Source organism: Eptesicus fuscus, chromosome 11, assembly GCF_027574615.1.
Source record: "Eptesicus fuscus isolate TK198812 chromosome 11, DD_ASM_mEF_20220401, whole genome shotgun sequence".
In the NCBI taxonomy this organism is placed as follows: domain Eukaryota; kingdom Metazoa; phylum Chordata; class Mammalia; order Chiroptera; family Vespertilionidae; genus Eptesicus; species Eptesicus fuscus.
The window spans coordinates 31,370,784-31,392,667 of NC_072483.1; the positions used below are offsets into that span (position 1 = coordinate 31,370,784).

At 38.0% G+C, this 21,884-nt stretch overlaps 1 long non-coding RNA gene across 3 annotated transcripts in view; it reads right to left on the reverse strand.

The window, feature by feature from the left end:
• LOC114230412 (uncharacterized) overlaps window positions 1–21,884 on the reverse strand; it is a 70,188-nt gene that overhangs the window by 9,139 nt on the left and 39,165 nt on the right. For 2 of the 3 annotated variants that reach the window (XR_003616300.2, XR_008557456.1), the window contains exon 4: window positions 16,201–16,353. This is a non-coding gene — a long non-coding RNA (uncharacterized LOC114230412). Of the gene's footprint in view, window positions 1–14,302; window positions 14,382–16,200; window positions 16,354–21,884 lie in introns of those variants that run through there. The other variant, XR_008557455.1, reaches the window with a different exon arrangement.

Genomic DNA, 21,884 nt, shown 5'->3' on the forward strand with positions numbered 1-21,884 from the left:
TTCTTTTTGGTTGGTTGGTTGGTTCTTTTGTTTGCTCTGTTTTTGTCTGTTTTTTACTTTTGTTTTCCCTTGCCTCACTTGATATTAGTTGGTGTTGCAGTTTGTATTAATCTCCAGGCTCGTGTTGCTGGAATTTGCTGGGATTAGTGGTTGTTATAGTGGAGTTTACTCCCCATATATATAGTTTATTCCCCTTGTCTCTCTTAGTATCGTTCTTGTCTCTCTTACTTTTTTTTCTTTTCTTTTTTTTCTTCTCTTTTCCCAAGTTCAGATACACACTCTTTTTTTTGTTGTTGTTCTTCCTTTTTACTCTTCCTCTTTCTCTCCTATTCCATAATTTGTCTTTCTCTGGTGGTCACCTTTATTGGAGGTTATTAATATCATGAATACAATTCTGTTCAGTGCCTTGTGTGTTGTGCCTGGTTGTGTTGTATTTTGTACCTTTAAATCAACGCCAGAGAGAGAGAACTACATAACCAGACATCCTGAGAAGAGAGACCATGGGGAGACAAAGAAATAGCCCCCATAGGAAAGAAAAGCAGGCATCACCAGAAAAGGAAGTAAACGAATTAGAGGCAAACAACCTATCAGAGAAAGAATTCAGAGAAATGGTCATAAGGTGGCTGAAAAGGATGGAAGACAAATTCGACAATATGAGTAAGAACCAAGAGGAAATGAAGAAGAACCAAGAAGAAATGAAAAATGACATCGCTGCTGTAAAGAACTCAATAGAAAGCATCAAGAGTAGACTAGAAGAAGCAGAGGACCGCATAAGTGAGCTAGAAGACAAGATGGAAAAAAATACCCAAGTACAACAGCTTCTAGAAACAAAAATTAGAAAGCATGAGGAGAGCCTAAGGGAACTTCGGGACAACACGAAACAAAACAACATCAGGATAATAGGGGTACCAGAAGGAAAGGAAACTGAGCAATGAATAGAAAACCTGTTTGAAGAAATAATAAGAGAAAACTTCCCTGATATAGGGAAGAAAAAACCCACACAAATCCAAGAAGCTCACAGAGTTCCAAGCAAAATGAACCCCAAAAGACCGATGCCAAGGCACATTATAATTAAGTTGGCAAACACCAACGACAAAGTAAGAATCTTAAAAGCGGCCAGAGAGAGACAGACAGTTACATACAAAGGAACCCCCATCAGACTAGCAACTGATTTCTCAACAGAAACTCATCAGGCCAGAAGGGAATGGAATGAAATATACCAAGTCATGCAAAGGAAGGGTCTCAATCCAAGAATACTGTACCCAGCAAGACTATCAATCAAAATTGAAGGTGAAATCAGGAGCTTCACAGACAAAAAAGGACGAAGGGAGTTTATCACCACCAAACCAGCAATGAAAGAAATGCTAAAGGGTCTGCTGTAAAAAAAAAGAAAGAAAGAAAGAAAGAAAAAGGAAGCAAAGAAGGAACACAGGGGTATAGAATAAAAATGGTGACAAATAAGTACCTATCAATAATAACTTTAAATGTAAATGGATTGAATGCCCCTGTTACCCAATCAAAAGACACAGGGTAACAGATTGGATAAGAAAACAAAACCCATATATCTGCTGTCTCCAGGAAACCCACCTCAAAAAAAAAAGGACGCATACAGACTGAGAGTAAAGGGCTGGAAAAAGGTTTTCCAGGCGAATGGAAGTGAAAAAAAAGCTGGGGTAGCAATACTTATATCTGACAAATTAGATCTCAAAGTAAAGGACATAACAAGAGATAATGAAGGCCACTTCATAATACTAAAGGGAGCAATCTAACAAGAAGAAATAACTCTGGTAAACATATATGCACCCAATACAGGAGCACCAAGATACATTAAAAAACTCCTGGAAGATATCAAAGGAGAGATTGACAGCAATACAATCATAGTAGGAGACTTCAATACCCCACTATCACCATTGGACAAATCCTCTAAACAAAAAATCAGCAAAGAAACATCAATCCTAAATGACTCACTAGACCAGATGGAATTAATCAACATCTTCAGAACATTTCACCACAAAGCCACAGAATATACATTCTTCTCAAGTGCACATGGATCATTTTCAAAGATAGACCATATGTTAGGACATAGGCAAAGTCTCTCCAAATTCAAGAAGATAGAAATCATATCAAGTATCTTCTCAGATCACAGTGGCATAAAACTGGAAATCAACTACAATAAAAACAACCCAAAGAAGTCAAACACATGGAGACTAAACAGCATGCTATTAAACAATGACTGGGTTACCAAAGACATCAAGGAAGAAATAAAAAACATCATGGCAACAAATGACAATGAAAACACAACAATCCAAAATCTATGGGACACAGCGAAAGCAGTCCTGAGAGGGAAGTTCATAGCTCTACAAGCCTACTGCACAAAACAAGAAACAATGGTAATAAATTACCTAACCCAACAACTCAAAGAGTTAGAAGAAGAGCAACAAGAAAAGCCCAGTGTAAGCAGAAGGAAAGAAATAATAAAGATCAGAGCAGAGATAAACGACATAGAGACCAAAGAAACAATACAAAAGATCAACAAAACCAAGAGCTGGTTCTTTGAAAGGATAAACAAGATTGATGAACCTCTAGCCAGGCTCACCAAGAAGCAAAGAGAGAGGACCCAAATAAACAAAATCAGAAATGAAAGAGATGAAATAACAACAGACCCCGACGAAATACAAAGGATTGTTACAAAATACTATGAACAACTCTATTCCAACAAACTGGACAACCTGGAGGAAATGGACACATTCCTAGAAAAATACAACCTTCCAAAACTCAATCAGGAAGGATCTAAACAGCTCAACAGGCCAGTAACTATGGAAGAAATTGAAGCAGTCATCAAAAAGCTTCTGGCAAACAAAAGCCCTGGGCCAGACGGCTTCACAGGAGAGTTTTACCAAACTTTCAAGGAAGAACTAAAACCTATCCTCCTCAGACTATTCCAAAAAATTCAAGAGGAAGGAACACTTTCAGGCTCCTTCTATGAAGCCAGCATCACCCTAATACCAAAACCAGATAAAGACAACACAATTAAAGAGAATTACAGACCAATATCCCTCATGAACATAGATGCCAAAATCCTCAACAGAATTCTAGCAAATCGGCTCCAGCAGTTCATCAGAAAGATCATACACCATGACCAAGTAGGATTTATCCCAGGAATGCAAGGATGGTACAATATCCTTGCATTCCTGGGATATCAATAAACGTGATGTCTTTGGTAACCCAGTCATTGTTTAATAGCATGCTGTTTAGTCTCCATGTGTTTGACTTCTTTGGGTTGTTTTTATTGTAGTTGATTTCCAGTTTTATGCCACTGTGATCTGAGAAGATACTTGATATGATTTCTATCTTCTTGAATTTGGAGAGACTTTGCCTATGTCCTAACATATGGTCTATCTTTGAAAATGATCCATGTGCACTTGAGAATCAATAAACATAATACATCACATAAACAAGTTGAGAGATAAAAATCACATAGTCATATCAATAGATGCAGAAAAAGCATTTGACAAAATCCAATACCCTTTCTTGATAAAAACTCTCAACAAGGTGGGAATAGAAGGATCATACCTCAACATAATAAAAGCTATATATGATAAACCCACAGCAAACATCATACTCAATGGGCAAAAACTAAAACCATTTCCCCTAAGAACAGGAACAAGACAGGGATGCCCACTCTCACCACTCCTGTTCGACATAGTACTGGAAGTATTAGCTATCGCAATTAGGCAAGAAGAAGAAATAAGAGGCATCCAAATTGGAAAAGAAGAAGTGAAGCTGTCCTTATTTGCAGATGACATGATATTGTACATAAAAAAAACACAAAAGAATCCATCAAAAAACTAATAGACTTAATAAATGAATTCGGCATAGTGGGATACAAAATCAACACCAAGAAATCTATGGCATTTCTATACACCAATAGTGAACTTACAGAAAGAGAGACTAAAAAAGCAATCCCATTTACCATCGCACCAAAAAATTAAGATACCTAGGAATAAACTTAACTAAGGAGGTAAAAGACCTATACGCGGAAAACTACAGGACACTGAAAAAAGAGATAGAGGAAGACGTAAACAGATGGAAGAACATACCATGTTCATGGATTGGTAGAATCAACATCATTAAAATGTCCATACTACCCAAAGAAATCTACAGATTCAATGTACTCCCCATCAAAATACCAACAGCATATTTCACAGACCTAGAAAGAACTCTCCAAAAATTCATCTGGAATAAAAAAAGACCCCGAATAGCCACAGCAATGCTGAGAAAGAAGAATAAAGTAGGAGGGATCTCAATACCAGATTTCAAGCTGTATCACAAAGCCACTGTTCTCAAAACAGCCTGGTACTGGCACAAGAACAGACATATAGATCAATGGAACAGAATAGAGAATCCAGATATCGACCCAAACCACTATGCTCAATTAATATTTGACAAAGGAGGCATGAACATACAATGGAGTCAAGACAGTCTCTTCAATAAATGGTATTGAGAAAATTGGACAGATACATGCAAAAAAATGAAACTAGATCACCAACTTACACCATACACAAAAATAAACTCAAAATGGATACATGACTTAAACATAAGACGGGAAACCATAAAAATACTAGAGGAATCCACAGGCAACAAAATCTTAGACATATGCCAAAAAAACTTCTTCACTGACACTACCCCTAGGGCAATGGAAGCTAAAGAGAAAATTAACAAATGGGACTACATCAAAATAAAAAGCTTCTGCACAGAAAAAGAAACCATCAACAAAACAACAAGAAAGCCCACTCTATGGGAGAACATATTTGCAAATGCTATCACTGATAAAGGTTTAATCTCCAACATCTACAGGCAGCTTATGCAACTTAATAAAAGGAAGATAAATGATCCAATAAAAAAATGGGCAACAGACCTAAACAGAATATTTTCAAAAGAAGACAGAAGGAAGGCCAAGAGACACATGAAAACATGCTCAAAGTCACTTATTATCCAAGAGATGCAAATGAAAACAACAATGCGGTACCATCTCACACCTGTCAGAATGGCTATCATCAACAAATCAACAAACGACAAGTGTTGGCGAGGATGCGGAGAAAAAGGAACCCTCGTGCACTGCTGGTAGGAATGCAGACTGGTGCAGCCACTGTGGAGAACAGTATGGAGTTTCCTCAAAAAACTGAAAACGGAACTCCCATTTGACCCAGTAATCCCACTCCTGGGAATATATCCGAAGAAACTAGAAACACCAATCAGAAAGGATATATGCACCCCTATGTTCATAGCAGCACAATTTACAATAGCTAAGATTTGGAAACAGCCTAGGTGCCCGTCAGCAGATGACTGGATCAGAAAATGTGGTACATCTACACAATGGAATACTATGCTGCCATAAAAAAGAAGGAATTCTCATCATTTGCAGCAACCTGGATGGAATTGGAGAACATTATGCTAAGTGAAATAAGCCAGTCAATGAAAGAAAAATACCACATGATCTCACTCATTTGTGGATAATAAAGAACATTATAAACTGATGAACAAAAAGACAGATACAGAGACAGTAAAGCATCAAACAGACTGTCAAATTGCAGGGGGAAGGTTAGGGAGAGGTGGGGGAGATAAGAAATCAAACGAACGAAGGACTTGTATGCATGCATATAAGCATAACCAATGGACGCAAAACTCCGGGGGGTGAGGGCATGTATGGGTGTGGGGTGTGTGGGGGGGGCAATGGTAAGATATGTACACATATAATACCTCAATTAAAAAAAAAAAAGAAATTTCAAAAAAAGAAAAAAAAAAAGAAAATAAGGAGTGAAAGCACCAAAAAAGAAACAGAAACTTCTCTTAAGACGGAATGCAGTATCAAGTATAACCCTCAAAGGGGAAGGAAGGGGAACAGAACAGCACTAATGAAAGGAACTTTCTGTGATGATGGGGATGTTCTACATCAGTGCAATGCAATATAGTAGCCATTAGCCACATGTAGTTATTGAGCACTTGAAATGTTTCTAGTGTGACTAAAGAACCAGATGTTTATATTTTCTTTAATTTTAGCTAACTTAAACAATTACATGTGGCTGGTAGCTTCTATATTAGCCCAAATCTCAAAAATAGCATTATGGATGAGGAGTTCTGCTTCAAAATTAATTCATTAGTTAATGAATTAATTTTCATTAAATATCTCCCCTGTATCCCTATTTTCTTGTCTTTAAAATGGTTTTTAACAATTAATAGCCTTAAAGTAAAAATGCAATGACATAATATAATCTCATGTGGGTTCCTTATGTTAGGTCTTACTAATAAACTAGAGGCCCGGTGCATGAAATTCATGCACTTGGGGTGGAGGGTGTTCCCCCAACCCGGCCTCTGCCCTCTTGCAGTCAGGAAGCCTTCAGGGGATGTCCAACTGATGGTTTAGGCCTGCTTCCCATGAAGGCTTAGGCCTGCTCCCCACGGAGCTGTCAGTCAGACATCCTAAGCACTGCCACAGAGGCGGGAAAGGCTCCCACCACTGCTGCTGCACTTGTCAGCTGTGAGCCAGGCTTCTGGCTGAGCGGCACTCCTCCTGTGGGAGTGCACTGATCACCAGGGGGAAGCTCATAGAGACCAGTTGTTCCACCATTCAGTTGATTTGCTTATTAGCCTTTTATTATATAGGATTTTCTAGTTTAAGAAATAAGAGATTTGGAGATGAATTTGGATTTTTTTTATAGAATTTCTTCAGGTAACATAATTGTAGAAATAATTATTAAAAGGCCTCTGCTCATAAAGCTTGAAAGATGATAGATTGATTTTAATATGATTTCAACTAAATGTGATGGAAAAATAATTGAGAGAGTAATCAACTCTGACGGGAAGAGGATTGGGATATGGTGGATTTGGGCTGAGTGTGATAGAGAGTGGAAGGAAGGCCCTCCCAAACAAAGGAGCCCACCATTAACAAAGGCAGAGAGGTGGGAAAGGCTGGGACCTTCAGGGCTGCTGCATTTGTATGGCCTGGCTCTAGTGTAGTGCATTGCGGTTGAGACTGACAAGAAAGGTAGATTGATCTGATTCTCTGAAGAACCTAAAATGCCTACTTGGGCTTTATATTGTGATTGTGTAGGCAATGGAGTGAAACTAGAGGTATTTGGTAAATGAGAAACGAGATCAGATCTGTGATTTAGAAAAATACCTCTAGTGTCAGTGTTACTGAACTTGTAGAAAGGTGTGGAGGGATGAAGACCAGTTAGAAGGATATAAGAAGAGGTCAAGAGGTAGATATAGCAAACGGTGAAGAGTAACAAAATCCTAATAAAGAACTAATAAAAAGGGGGATAAATATGGTTCAACAGAATCCACAAAATTTGGTAACCTAAGATACTAGTATGTGCGTGTTTAGGGAAAGAGAGAAAAAGGTTACTGTGAAGCTTTAAGTTTGGGTGGCTGAGTGATAATATTCATCAAGCTAGGGAAGAAAGACAAGACCGGGCTTGTTGATTGTGAGGTATTAACTTGGCATCCACTTAAAGATGACAAAACAAATACAGAGATGAATTAAAAGTCTTCAAATGGGTATTAGGCCAGCACCGCAAAACCAACATGCCCAAACCTGAGCAAGTATTTAGTGGATGTCCAACTAGGTACTGGAAATGCAAGTCTTGAGCTCAACAGAGAGGTCATGAATAGGAGACATTATTCATCTGAATAGAAATGATAGTGAAAGTCATAGAAGTATGAGCCTATTAAGAAGACAACATTGTGTAGCTCACAAAGGAGAAGAAGGGCAGGATAAGGGAGGATAAATGTTCATACTTGGGATATGTGTCAGCAAGGAAGACAGGAAATAAAAACAAAGAATTTGGGGGAGGACTCAGGAAGAAAATGACCAAATTAAGAGAAGAATAGCTTTCATATAACTGGAGTCTGCACATTCGCTAAAAGAAAAATACGAACACTAGCCATTAATTACTTTCTGTAGATTACTTTCCAACCCGTGTAGGCCCTAGGGTGGAAAAGTTGTGGCATCTTCATATAATATGGTCTGACAGGAAGACCAATGTCTAGGGGTGGGTAGGGTTCAAGAGGCTGTGGACACACAAAGGAAGCACTCCCTATGTTTGTTATGCATTACTACAAATTGAGGGGAAGAATGAGTGCAGCCAAAATTATATAACTGAGACTTGTTATGAGTAAATGACAGTTATCAGCAGTGAGGGATACTCGAAGGATCAGCTGTTTCTTTCTATCTAGTCTCTGAACAAGTAACTTCAACTCTCTGAATCTTCAGTGTCCTCTCATCTAACAGAGGTAGAATCCATGGCATTCATAAGATAGTTGTGAGGATTAAAAGATACAATGCACCTGGCATGACTGGGGTTTGATAAAGGTTAGTACTCTTCCATTATTTCTCTTCTTCATAGTTTGGTATCAGGCATGTGTGGGTTATCAGTGTTATCCTTCATGTGTTAGTTGAATAAATTGTCTTGCTCAGTGTAGTTGGAAGAGATTCCAAGCCCCTGGAAAAGGACAATTTCATCTCATCCAAAGATGTCTTGTCACAGTGTTTGTACCCTTAAATCATCTTGATTCCCTAGAAATCAAAACTCTTTGGGTTACTATTTCTACATTCAATTTGAGCTTATTGTTTCTGGCATTTAAAACATAAAATTTAAAAAGACAAGAAAATATCAAAAAATAAGTAATTATCCATATCAGAGAACTTTGAAATTAATCCATCTATATATTCATATAATAGAGGGGTTATTTGTTATTGTTTTTTAGGAGACTAGGACAGGATGAGGACAAAGAACAGAACTGAGAATCTTTTCAATATTTTGCCTGAATGGTCATGCAGTCTGGATAATTCAATGAGGAAAAAATATGGGATATATTGGTAATCTAAGTCAATCCATGTTTGGTGATTAGGAGAGAATTATGGGTTGTGTTGATATGTCAGTCTGTTTCATAGCTCTCCACTAAAGGGTAAATTAAAGTATATTTTGTAAATGTATGTTCATAGCTTATAGAAGAAATTTGTGCTTCTCTATAATGAGTAAACACATTAAAAATATGTGCCCTACTTCAGAAAATTGGGAAATAAATGGACCTAAAATGAGAAGTATTTATTGAATGATTCATTGATTCATATAACCATTCATATAACAAAGTATTCATTGAGCCATACTATGTTCAATGGTGTTTATCAGGAGTTGTACTAAAGTGTGGATTAGATAAGCAGGCTCCTTTGTCTCACAGAGTGTACAGTCTAGTAGGTAAGATAGAAATTGTACAAATAAGTATGAGAAGTTTTAGAAAGGTATTACAGAACACACAAGTAGGGCCTCTCCATCAGGGTGTATAATAGCAATAATAATAATAATGATAATAATAATACACTTGTACAGTGCTTACTATGAACCAGATTGGGCTCAATCCCCAGTAGGGGCATGGAGGAGGCAGCTGATCAATGATTCTCTCTTATGATTAATATTTCTATCTTTCTCTCTCTCTCTCCCCTTCCTCTCTGAAATCAATAAAAATATATATTTTTAAAAAGCACTTTACATATGTAATTATATTTAATCTACTTTTCAACCCTATGAGGTGGGTGCTATTATTACCTCCATTTAACAGAGGGAAAAAACCTGAGTCACAGAAAGTTTCAGTAATTTGCCCAAGCTCATATGGTCAGTTCGTGGTGAAGACAGGATTTTAATTCAGGATGTACATGATGCTCAAAAAACTATGAGCTTAATAACTGACAATTAGAAAAACATATATCTAAGCAATCTAAAAAACTGATTTGTTTCATCTTGTGTATTTTAGAACAGGAAAAGGCACAGAAAAATCTACTTTTTAATGACCTTTTTTAAGCCTGATATATGAGACCATAATTGACCAACTACTTTGAAAACCACAAATACAATATTTTTTGACCTGTGCTTCTTAGACTGGATCTAGTTTTAGTGTCTGTCTCCAAAGGCAGCCTCCTCATCAAGCACTAGCTTGCTCCTTTGCAAGTCGCTTGTCCTGTGTTTGTTCTCATGGGAACAAGAATAGCAACAACAGAGGCTGTTGCTCAGAACACAAAAGAGAAGATAAGCCTGGAAGATAGACTGTGAACCTATCAGCCTTTTCACAGCCTTTCCCACACTTACTGGTGTCATAGAGGTGATGCAACCTGAGGCCCAAGCATGATATCAATGCCCAACTGATGCTGCTCGCATTAACACCCACCCTTCCACCCTTCCGGAGGAGGAGGAGGAGGAGGAGGTGTAGCAGGTGCTTTGGGTGCTCAAGTCACATCCCCGATCCCAGCTCTGACTCCAGAGCAGTTGTGTGGGCAACTTGGTGCAGGTTCTTTGTTCTTCTGCCTCAGGGCTTCCTTCTAAGTCAGCACAAAAAGGAGTGGGAGCAAGGAGAGCTCTTAGGGGCTACGTTCGACCCATTAAGAATGGGAATGCAAAGTTATTTAAATTTGTACAGGTAAGCAACCAAGGATGAAGGATATTTAAAAACAAAAGATCTTCCAAAAATTGGATGGTGTAGAAAAAAGAAATAGGAAATAGAACAATACATACTCTATCATTACTCATAGGAGGGAATGAACAGAGGCTTTCAAAAAGAATGTAGGATTAAGAACATTGTATAAAGCTACATAATGGCAATCAAACATAAAAACCTTTCAAATTTTATGAATAAATACATACACACAGCAACAGAAATACATATCTTATAGAAAACCATACAAAGAATAAAAACAGAGACGATGACACAAAATGTTTCACATATCTAAGAGCAAACATTTTCATATTAATAGATGTATTAATGGATAGATTTGATTATTAAAGAGAAAAACATTTTATTATATTACAAAGCTAAGCTCAATATTATGCTTTATATAATAGATACTTTAAATAACTCATATTGAAAATTAAAAATAAAACCATGCATATTAGGTAGACAAGCAGGGGTTACAGTCTTAGAAAGAATGAATTGAGGAAAAATGCATTAGATGATAGAATTATAGGCAACACATAAAGGATAAAATTCATAAATATATTGAGCAGTTATTAATATCCACATCCTAAATAATCTAGCATTAGTATATAAACAGTAATCATAGCATTAATAATCATAAAGAAAATAGTACAGGAACTGAAAGAAAAAATAGGAAGAATCATGGGAGGAGGAACAGACTGTGATTTACTATTATTCTATACTTGATCAAGTAAAAAAAATTAACAATGTCGGAGACCCAAATAACATAATTAATAAGATAACTCTACTCGATTTTCTACTTTAAAAGCAGACATATTTTTCAGCTAACCATGGAAGAGTCAAAAAAAATTAGCCACAAAGAAAATTCTATACATTTATAAAAGTAAATAATAACAGAAGCAATATTCTCTGATAACTATGTAACAGTACTAAAATTAATGTACAAATTAGGAAACAAACAAAAATATCATGCTACTTCTAAGTCACAAGATCTCTTTTTAAACATCTTTTGGATCAGAGATTTGAGTACATATTAAAACTATGGATTTGCTTAAAATGGTTTTTGGAAGGAAACACCTAGAACTAAAATCTTAGGTCAATCAATGAGAAACAATGCATAAAGATAAATTAAACATTCAAATAAAAAAAATAGAAAAATCCCAAACCAAAAAAAATGAAAGCAAAAATAATAAGACAAATGGAAAAAAAGTTTATATTCAAAGTAATTAGGTAATAATTATAAAATTAGTAATCAAATTTATGAGGTTTTTTGAAAGTCTATAAAGTTTCAATACATTAGCTAACCTAATTATAAAAAATGGAAAATGTATATATACATAAACATAAAATTATAACATGGGGATAACCAATGGGTCTATTAAAAGAAATTTAAGACATGGCTAAGATCAACATTTTGCAAGTAAATTTGAAGCATTGAATGGAATAATGACCATTCAAAGTTAACAAGTCCTAAATCCTGGAACTTGAAAATGTTATTCAGTGATGGCGAACCTATGACACGCGTGTCAGCACTGACACGCGTAGCCATTTCTGATGACACGCGGCCGCTGAGGAGGCCGCATGCCGAGGATGAAACATTTGCTGCTCCTGAGGATGAAACATTTGCGAAATAATGTTTTTTCCTCAAAGTGACACACTACCCGAGTTATGCTCAGTTTTTTGGCGAAGTTTGACACACCAAGCTCAAAAGGTTGCCCATCGCTGTAAGGGTCTTTGAAAAAGTGATTAAGTTAAAGATATTGAGATGAGATTACCCTAGATTATTCAGATGGACTCTAAAGCCAGTGACAAATGTTCTTTAAGAGAAAAAAAAAAAAAGAAGATGGGGAAACAAACAAGAGAAGGAGGAATGCAGCCATGAAGGCAGAGGTTGAAGTGATGTGGCCACAGCTACGGAATGTCTTGAGCCAACAGAAGCTGAAACAGCCCTAATATGGATCCTCCCCCAAAACCTTCAGAGGGAGCATGGCCTTGCTGGAACCATGATTTTAGAACTCTGACCTCCAGAACTGTGACAGAGTAAATTTTTAAAATGTTAAATTTAATTTATTGCAGTGACATTGGTAAGTAAAAATATATAGGTTTCAAGTGGTAAAATTCTATAGTGTCATCGTCTGTATATTGCATTGTGGGTTTCCCACCCAAAGTCAAATCTCCTTCCATCACCATATATTTGACTTTCTTTACTATCCTCCCCTCCCCAACTCTTTTCCCTCCTCCACAGACTGTTGTCTGTGACTAGGAATTTTCGTCTGTTTGTCTTATTTGTTCATTTATTGCTTTCAGCTTTATATAGCCTTATATACATTGCAGCATATTTATGGTGACCAAAACATGGAAACAACAGAAGTGTCCTTCCATTGATGATTAGATAAAAAAAGATATGGTGAATATATACAATGGAGTACTACTCAGCCATCAGAAAAGATGAAATACTGCCTTTTGTGATAACATAAATGGAACTTGAGAATGTCATGTTAAGTGAAATAAAGCAGACAGAAAAAGTCAAGAACCATATGATTGAGGGATATAAAATTGAGAGAGTATAGTTATGCTGTTTCAAGCCTCCTGGTTTAAGGTAATTTGTTATAGTAGCCCCATGAATTAATACACATAGAATGAAATATGTGAATCTTAAAATGCACAAATCTCCACTCATTCTTTAATGTAAAGTGCTGTGTCTACTCTTGTATGCTATCTTCTGCCATCACAGTTTCATCTTCTAGCCCCAACAGATAGCACATGCAAAGGCCCTGAGGCAAAAAAAAAAAAAAGCAAGTGGCCTGTTTAAGGAACTGGAGGAAGGCCAGTGTATCAAGAACACGATGAACCAGGGAGTAGGTGGCACCTGATGAGGCTTTATCCTGATAAGAGTTTCTAATCTGAAAGCAAGTCTGGCACCAGCTATTAAGATACATAGTATATTTTAACTCATCTATACACTCTTCACTTCAAGTGGTTCTCCAAGGTCTGGATGAGTTAGATAACAAAAGAATCCAAAGATTAAACAAAGAAGAAAGAAATGGACAAATTTGCAAGGCAGAAAGATCTTTTAGTTGTAGGATAAAAATAACTATATTGAAGTCCCATTCTTCAACTCAAAAATGGATTTAAAACACACACACACACGTGCACTATTGGTGCCACAACTGTGTTGACAATCTCCTCAATAGTAACAGTTATTTCAACAGCTCAACCCACTCAGTGTATTCAGATAAAATGGAAGGAGCTAGAGCAAATGTACACTTCTGTCTGTTTTTATTTTACTGTTTGGATGTTTGCATTACTGTGCACTCAATATTTTTGTCATGGATTATTAAAATAAATCAGGAACAGCTGTGGTGGCTGCAAGATTATTTGTTTGAAGTACCATACCACCCCTCTTAGCGTGCACACACACACACACACACACACACACACACACACACACACACTCACTCAGGAATTAGCACTGAGCCATGATTGAGTAAGCAGTGAAGAAGAATGTCCAAACAGAAATTATCTGCATCCCAATCCCCCTCTGATTTCAAGATAAGTACATCAAGTCTTTAAAGGGCAAAGACTTAATTGTTTCCATCTTTCCCCTTCTTATCCCCTTAAAATAATGGATACCCTTAGTTTAGTCTAAGATTTGTGTTGATCTGAAAGGACATCTAGCCTGCTTCCAAAGTACTACCCAGTATCATTTTTATTATGTATATGTGCTTTTGTCAGAACTGTCTTGTTCTAAGCCATTATTTAGTGAGGCATGTTGTAGTTTATTTTATACAGACTACTACTTACTTACTTAGGTAAACTATTTCCCCCTTCCAATAAGAACTGCTTCAGATCCAGGAATTTCAGATCAATGTTGTCTTCTGTGTTCTAGAAAACTAAAAAATCATTCAAGGAATTTATGTTATTTATCTACTACAATTCTCTCATTATTTTGGAGATATACCTGGAAAACTAGCTCCTTTTGCCTTTAGTACAGCTTGATTTAGATTAGAAGTATGTATGGGCACATAACATTAATGAAATAAGAAATACACTACATAAATTACATAGCACATTTTGGCAACATATGACAAAAGTGACACCTGTCTCTTTACCACCTTACTTCTATACAATTATATGATGAGGTGGAAGACATATGATCATATTTGATGAATGATAAGTATAATAAATGTTGAAATAATAAACTTGTGAGAAACCACTGAACTGCTTAGGGAGAGAGCCTGGCGGAGAAGTGTGTGCCCTCACTTCCACTCAGACCTTCATCCCTTCATCCTGAGAATGTCTGCAGATCTCAGCTCAGCTGATTAGAGATCTGTGACTGCTCATTTCACCTCTGAGAGAAGCTGGTCAGGTGACACAGGGCAAATGATTCACTTATCAATTTTGAAAGAGATGATACATATGATAAAAGTGACACCTGTCTCTTTAGTTTAAGTATTTATTGAATTGTTTATCAGATCCAGAAGCTTTGCTGAGCACTGGGAATACAGTAAGGAGCAAGCAGACACAATTGCAGGTCTAAGTTAGCTTAGAAACTTGAGAAAAACAATGAATTCATAATCATACCAATAACCATATAACTAAAAAGTGGGGAATTATGTCAAAGAAAAGAATAGGTTTTATAAGAAAGTATGAGAAATTAAGTCCATGCAACCAAAGAACATTTCCCTGAAGGTTTGACATTGAAATTGAAACTTGAAGGCCAGCAAGTTGGAACAAGGGCACTTTAAAGAGCATGTGCAAGGCCCAGAAGCAAATAAAAAAGCAACAGTTTAAAGAGTTGGAAGAAGACCGTATGCTGAGAGCATGGTGACCAGTGGAGCAGACAATACCTGATGAGGCTTCAGAGGTAGAACCAGGCCAGCTCACATGGAGATTGGGGATATGTTAAGAAGTTTGTGTGCTTTTAAAGTTGGATGAGAAGCCACTGAAAAGTTTCTAGTAGGTGAATAATATGATCTGATTTCTGTTTGTAAATGATCACTATAGCTGCTAGGTATAGAGAAGGATGAAAAGAAAATAAATTAGGAGGCTATTGCAATAGAATTATTGTAATGATAAAACAAGAAAACACACACACACACACGCACGCTCAGTGCCTACCAGGGATGTGATAGATAACCTGGTAGGTTCTTTTTTCCCTTCCCACATGACTTAATCTCATTTTGCTAACATTTGTAATCTGATATTTCAGATACCTTGAAACATAAATAGCCATCTTATTCTTTATCTGAAGCTAATTTCTTATTAAAGTTCATACTCCACCCAATCTGCTTTCATAACCATTACGGGCTCAGTTCTTTAGAAAACACTGATTTTTTTAATGCCCACTTTTATATGAAGCTATACATTTCATGGGAGCATTCTTTTTTTTAAATATATTTTATTGATTTTTTTACAGAGAAGAAGGGAGAGGAATAGAGAGTCAGAAACATCGATGAGAGAGAAACATCGATCAGCTGCCTCCTGCACACCCCCTACTGGGGATGTGCCCGCAACCAAGGCACATGCCCTTGACCGGAATCGAACCTGGGACCCCTCAGTCCCCAGGCCGACGCTCTATCCACTGAGCCAAACCGGTTTCGGCCATGGGAGCTTTCTTACATATGTGATTTATGCAGAGACATTTTGGTTGTTGGGAATGACATTCATTTGGCAGGATCTTTGGTTGATATAAAGCAATTAAAGACTCACATATTTGGAGGATCCATAGTTCTTTACACCACACATTTTCTTAAGAGGTTCTCTGGTAACTTTGATTCCAGATCATTGACAAGGATGACAGAAAGTGTTGCTGTTGAAACTCATTTACACATAAAATGAAAGAAACCAGCAGGGCAGATGTTCCTGGAAAAATAAAATACAATTTAAGAAAATAACTCTCTTTCACCTTTGAAAATGACATGGAGGAAATTTGGATTCTGATTTCAAGAGGTCGGATTTGTAAAGAGTGGTTATTGTAAAGCATCCCATCCCCACTCCATTCTTTAGGGTTGAATTGATGGATGCTGCAAGATCTATAGCATTTGTTCTGCTTCTACATCCATCCTTTTCTGCACTGGGTCTGCTTAATGGACCGCGACAGCTTTGGGGGCCCCCAAAACACTAGCTATTAATTGCATCCTTGGTACTGAGCACAGAGACGGAAAAAACTTAGCTAAAGATTATTGTATTTATTAACTTCAGACATCTCAGGGAAGATATTTGGTTGACATGCAATGAAAATAGAAATGTAGATGTTTCTGGAAATACTTATTACTTACAGAGCTCACTCAAATGGGCATTAAAACATTTCAATATGGATGCTCTCCCCCGCCCCCGCCACACAATTGGGATTTTTAAAAAATACAGACCATACAGGTACCTCTTCCATCTAGAAAAAACAATGTTTCCTTAATTTCTTTTTTTGACACAAGACAAAGAACGGTGTGTGCTTGTCTGCTTGTTTGCTTTCCAAGTGGTTGTCTCTTAAAGAAAGTCTTCCCTTTCTCAGAAGTCTATTTACATATGACCCGCCTTATCGTTGAATTCAAGTCAACAATCTTTTATCCAGAGTTCCAAAATTAACAACTATATAACTACATGTATTTTCTGTAAGTTTGGCTTTAAATCTCACTGGGTGGCAAAATCTGATGTGAGGCTATTAAGAGATTTTATTCTACTAAAAGAGAATATTTATTTCACTGCAGAGATATTAACCTAAGTGTTATGTGGTGCTATCTAATGTCTACATATATAATATTCAGAATACACATTGCATTTCCTTTATAAAACCAAAACTATTTTAATTTTTTCCCAAGAGTTTTGGATAGGGGAATATGGATTTATAACACAGAGAGCAAAAAAATTCAGCTCCCTGAATCTGACCACTTCCCAGTACCTATCATGGAGTAATCCTCATACACACAGCTCGAGCATTGCCTGTGAATCACTTCCTTCCTTTTTGGCAAGTCTGAACTTCTCTGGGTCACTAAAGACAAAAGCCAAAGAATCACTGTATTCTAGAACGAGAGTGCTAATCTAAAATTTAGATTCTAAAATATTCTCTGTTAACTAAGCTGTAACAAATGTTACACTAACAAAGACAATTCAAAATAAAATTAATTTATTAATGAATATTTATTACATATGGTTGTGTGTGCTTCGACTCCAGGTGACCTTATGAAGAGTGATGGCTACAGCCCTACTCAGCTTCTGTAGAGTAATGCCAATGGCTTCTTTTATGAAGTCAATCCATCTCTTATTTGGTCTTCCTCTTTTCCTGCTGCCTTCTAATTTCCCCAGTATTGTTGTCTTTTCCAAATAACCCTGACTTCTCATGATGTTCCCTACGTAGGACAGCCTGTTTTGTCATTTTTGCCTCCAGTAATGTTTTAGGCTTAATTTGTGTTGGAACCCACTTGTGCATCTTTCTAGTGGTCCAGGATATGCACAGGGTGCTCCTCTGACATTATATTTTAAATGAATCAATTGCTTTTTTATTAGCCTCCTTCACTGTCCAATTTTCATATCCATACCTTGAATTTGGGAATATGAGGGTGTGGACAATATGTGCCTTGGTCTCTAATGACACATCTTTGTTCTTGGTGATCTTTCTTAATTCTTTCATTGTTGCCTTTCTGAGTTTCAGCATTCTCTTGAATACCTATTATAAAATATTAACAGCCTATCTAATAAAAGAGTAATATGCAAATTGACCACATCTCAGCTACACCAACAATCAATGCCCACCAGCCAATCAGGAGTGAGTTTTCAAATTAACCTAACAAGATGGCTGCAGCCACAGAGCGAGCAGGAGGCTTGGGTTTCCCTGGCAATGGAGGAAGCCAAGTTTCTACACACCCTGGCCGGCCCAGGCCTCCACTCAAGGCTACAAAGTTTCAATTATAGAAGATAAATAAATCCCAACAAAAATGGCTGCAGCCACAAAGCAAGCAGGAGGCTTGGCTCTGCTCAAGGCTACAAAGTTTCAATTATAGAAGATAAATAAATCCCAGATACCAGGGCCTCCGCTTGGGTTGCCGGGGGGCATGGCTGGCCTACAAACCACCACAGGTCCCTCACCCAGGCCATCCCATGCCCCAAGGGAACCCCCACCCTGATCCGGGACACTCTTCAGGGCAAACCAGCTGGCCCCCACCCATGCACCAGGCCTCTATCCCCGTGGTCGGTAAACTGTGGCTTGCAAGCCACATGTGGCTCTTTGGCCCCTTGAGTGTAGCTCTTCCACAAAATACCACAGCCTGGGCGAGTCTATTTTGAAGAACTGGCATTAGAAGAAGTTTAAGTTTAAAAAATTTGGCTCTCAAAAGAAATTTCAATCTTTATACTGTTGATATTTGGCTCTGTTGACCAATGAGTTTGCCGACCACTGCTCTATCTTATCTAATAAAAGAGTAATATGCAAATTGACTATCACTCTAACACACAAGATGGCTGCCCCCATGTGGTCAAAGATGGCTGCCCCCATGTGGACACAAGATGGCCGCAACAAGATGGACAGCAGGGGAGGGCAGTTGGGAGGGACCAGGCCGGCAAGGGAGGGCAGTTGCGGGTGATCAAGCCTGCAGGGGAGGGCAGTTAGGGATGACCAGGTCAGCAGAGGAGGGAAGTTGTGGGCTACCGGGTCTGCAGGGGAGGGCAGTTAGAGGGGACCTAGGCCTACAGGGGAGGGCAGTTGGGGGGGACCAGGCCTGCTGGGGAGAGCAGTTAGGGGTGATCAGGCCTGCAGGGGAGGGCAGTTAGGGGCAATCAGGCTGGCAGGGGAGTGGTTATGGGGTGATCAGGCTGGCAGGCAGAAGCAGTTAGGGGCAATCAGGAAGGCAGGCAGGCGAGCAGTTAGGAGCCAGCAGTCCCAGATTGAAGAGGGTCCAGGCTGGGCTGAGGGACACCCTCTCCCATACAGTTAGCCATATAACTGCTGTATAAAATTGAGCAGTCTCTGAACTTCTTTGAGTCATTTAATGTCCACTTTACAGAAGATAAAACTAATATTTTCTTTTTCTCTCTCATTACTTGCAAAAATTAAATTCAAAAGTATACTAACAAAAGTATACTTATACATTTTATTGAGCTTCTGTGCTAAATACCTTGTAAGTATCAAACAAAGAATTAATATGTACATAGCATTTAGTAATCATACTAAAATAACCTTGACACATGATTTACACTTGAAGAGCAAATAGTAGAGGAATAGTATATGAACATATAGGACTATGCTGGGTTTTAATTTTTTAATTACTGATACGTAGAGCTAAGAAAATTTGGTAGAGAAGCTTGTCTCAGTTCTTGCGAGAAAACTACAGAAGGGGGAAGGGCGAGAGAAGCATTTGGAAGGAATTTCATCAAAAACAGCTGCTTTGCTAACTCCCTGTTTCAAATTGCCTGTTAACTGATCTGACTTAAAACTTTTTTTAAAAAATCAAGAAACAAAATCTGTCGGGTTTACTGGTTCAATTCATTTGCACATTCCACACAGCTACATATGGCAGGACTGAAATGATCAAATTTCCTTCAGCTTTATCATAAATCACAGAGATTCCAATGTGTCCTTCACAGCTTTAAGTTTTCAAAACCATCATGACTAATGAAATATTTATACTAAGGCCAACAGCCACTCACATGGAGTCACGTTCCTCAGAAGAGAGACTTTGACAAAGAACCCATCAAGAAAGCAGCTGGAGGCCCCCAGACCCTGGCCCCACCACCATCCTCCACTGTTGGCCTCCACATCTGCCACCTTCAGGTCACCAAATGGCATCCCTCATAAACTGGGAACACAGGCTTTTTGCTCAACTTGACAGCTTGCATTTGGAAACTAATCAAACTTTAAGGATTCCACTTAAGAGCATAAAAAGGTTTTCTCATGGTTTTATTACTTTGTAAAATGTATTAGGTTTCAAATCAAGTTAATTGTCAAGGAGAACCTAGTTATTTTTACTAGATGGTTTTAAAGTTTTCACTGACATCTGAAGCCAAACAATCACAATGAGGAAGCTTTCTCTATAAATTGGATATTGGCCAAGTGTCTACTGACAGACTAGAATGCACCAATTTGCTGCAAAATCAGCAGTGATGCAAATGGCACAAGGCCTGGGCTTACACAGAAATGTTGTCCTTACCTATGGAAACTGATAACCTGATATAGAAGAGCATTTTCCAGGATGGCTATGGCAATTCCTTCCATGCCTCTCTGCAATGTGGCTGGGCCACTCATCCCATTTAGAAGTGAATACATAACCCCTTTTGTCTGGTCTCTCTGCAGGACTAATTTTGACCAATAGAATAGTTCTGCATCTAGGTCCTTGTTTGTTTTTGTTTTTTTGATCCTCAACCAAGGATATTTTCCCACTGATTTTTAGAGAGGGGAAGACAGCAGGAAAGACAGAAAGAAATATTGAAGTGAGAGAAACACATCCATTGGTTGCCTCCTGCATGCATCCTGACCAGGGCCCAGGCAGGGGAGGAGCCTGCAACCCAACCGAGGTACGTGTTCTTGACTGGAATCAAACCCGGGACCCTTTGGTCCTCAGGCCGACACTCTATCTACTGAGCTAAACTGGCTAGAGCTGCACCTATATCTTAAGAGGTCTTGCAACTTTTACTTTCCTTCTCTTGAAACATTGATTGAGATCACTATGTAAGGAAATTGGTCCCACTCCTTCAAGGATTAGAGGCCACATAGAAGAGAGCCCAGTGCCCCAATTGACAGCCACCAGCATCAACTGCAAGACAAATGAGTAAAGCCATTTTGTTCCTTTCAGCCCACATGACATCTGAGCTAAATTCAGCCATGCTTATAAGCCCACATAAAACCAGCAGATAACCCTCCCCGTCAATTCACAAATTTATTTTAAATAAATCATTGTGGTTTTAATCCCCTAACTTTTGGGGGGCTTTGTTAATCAGCAATAGATAACTGAAACGCCTGCATTCTGGTTTTGTCCTTGCCAATGATCAGTTGCGTTACGTGAACAAGATATCTGATCCTATGAGCTTTAGCTATCTCACAGCAAAAATGTGGAAATATGAACTATGCAAAAGCTAAAGCCTCTTCTTGCTCCAGTGTTATGGGAACTTCCCCAAGACATGCTAGTGGAATCCCTGAGCTGGCAGGGGCTATGGACTTGTTTCAGTGAGAATGACCAGCAGGATAAATCTTAAACATAGATAAACAAAGTGGCTACCATTACAGCAGAACCACATGCATCTCAAAAACATTCAGGCAAACCAAATAGTTGCATGCCTTACAATATTTGAATTAAAAATTCATGCTTTGGGGAAAATAAGGTGCTCAGATAGCCAAAGTATAAGAGAAATATAATGAATTTGAACAATCATTGTTCTGCTTTGTTTTCCATCATTGTAGTTGAAGAGAG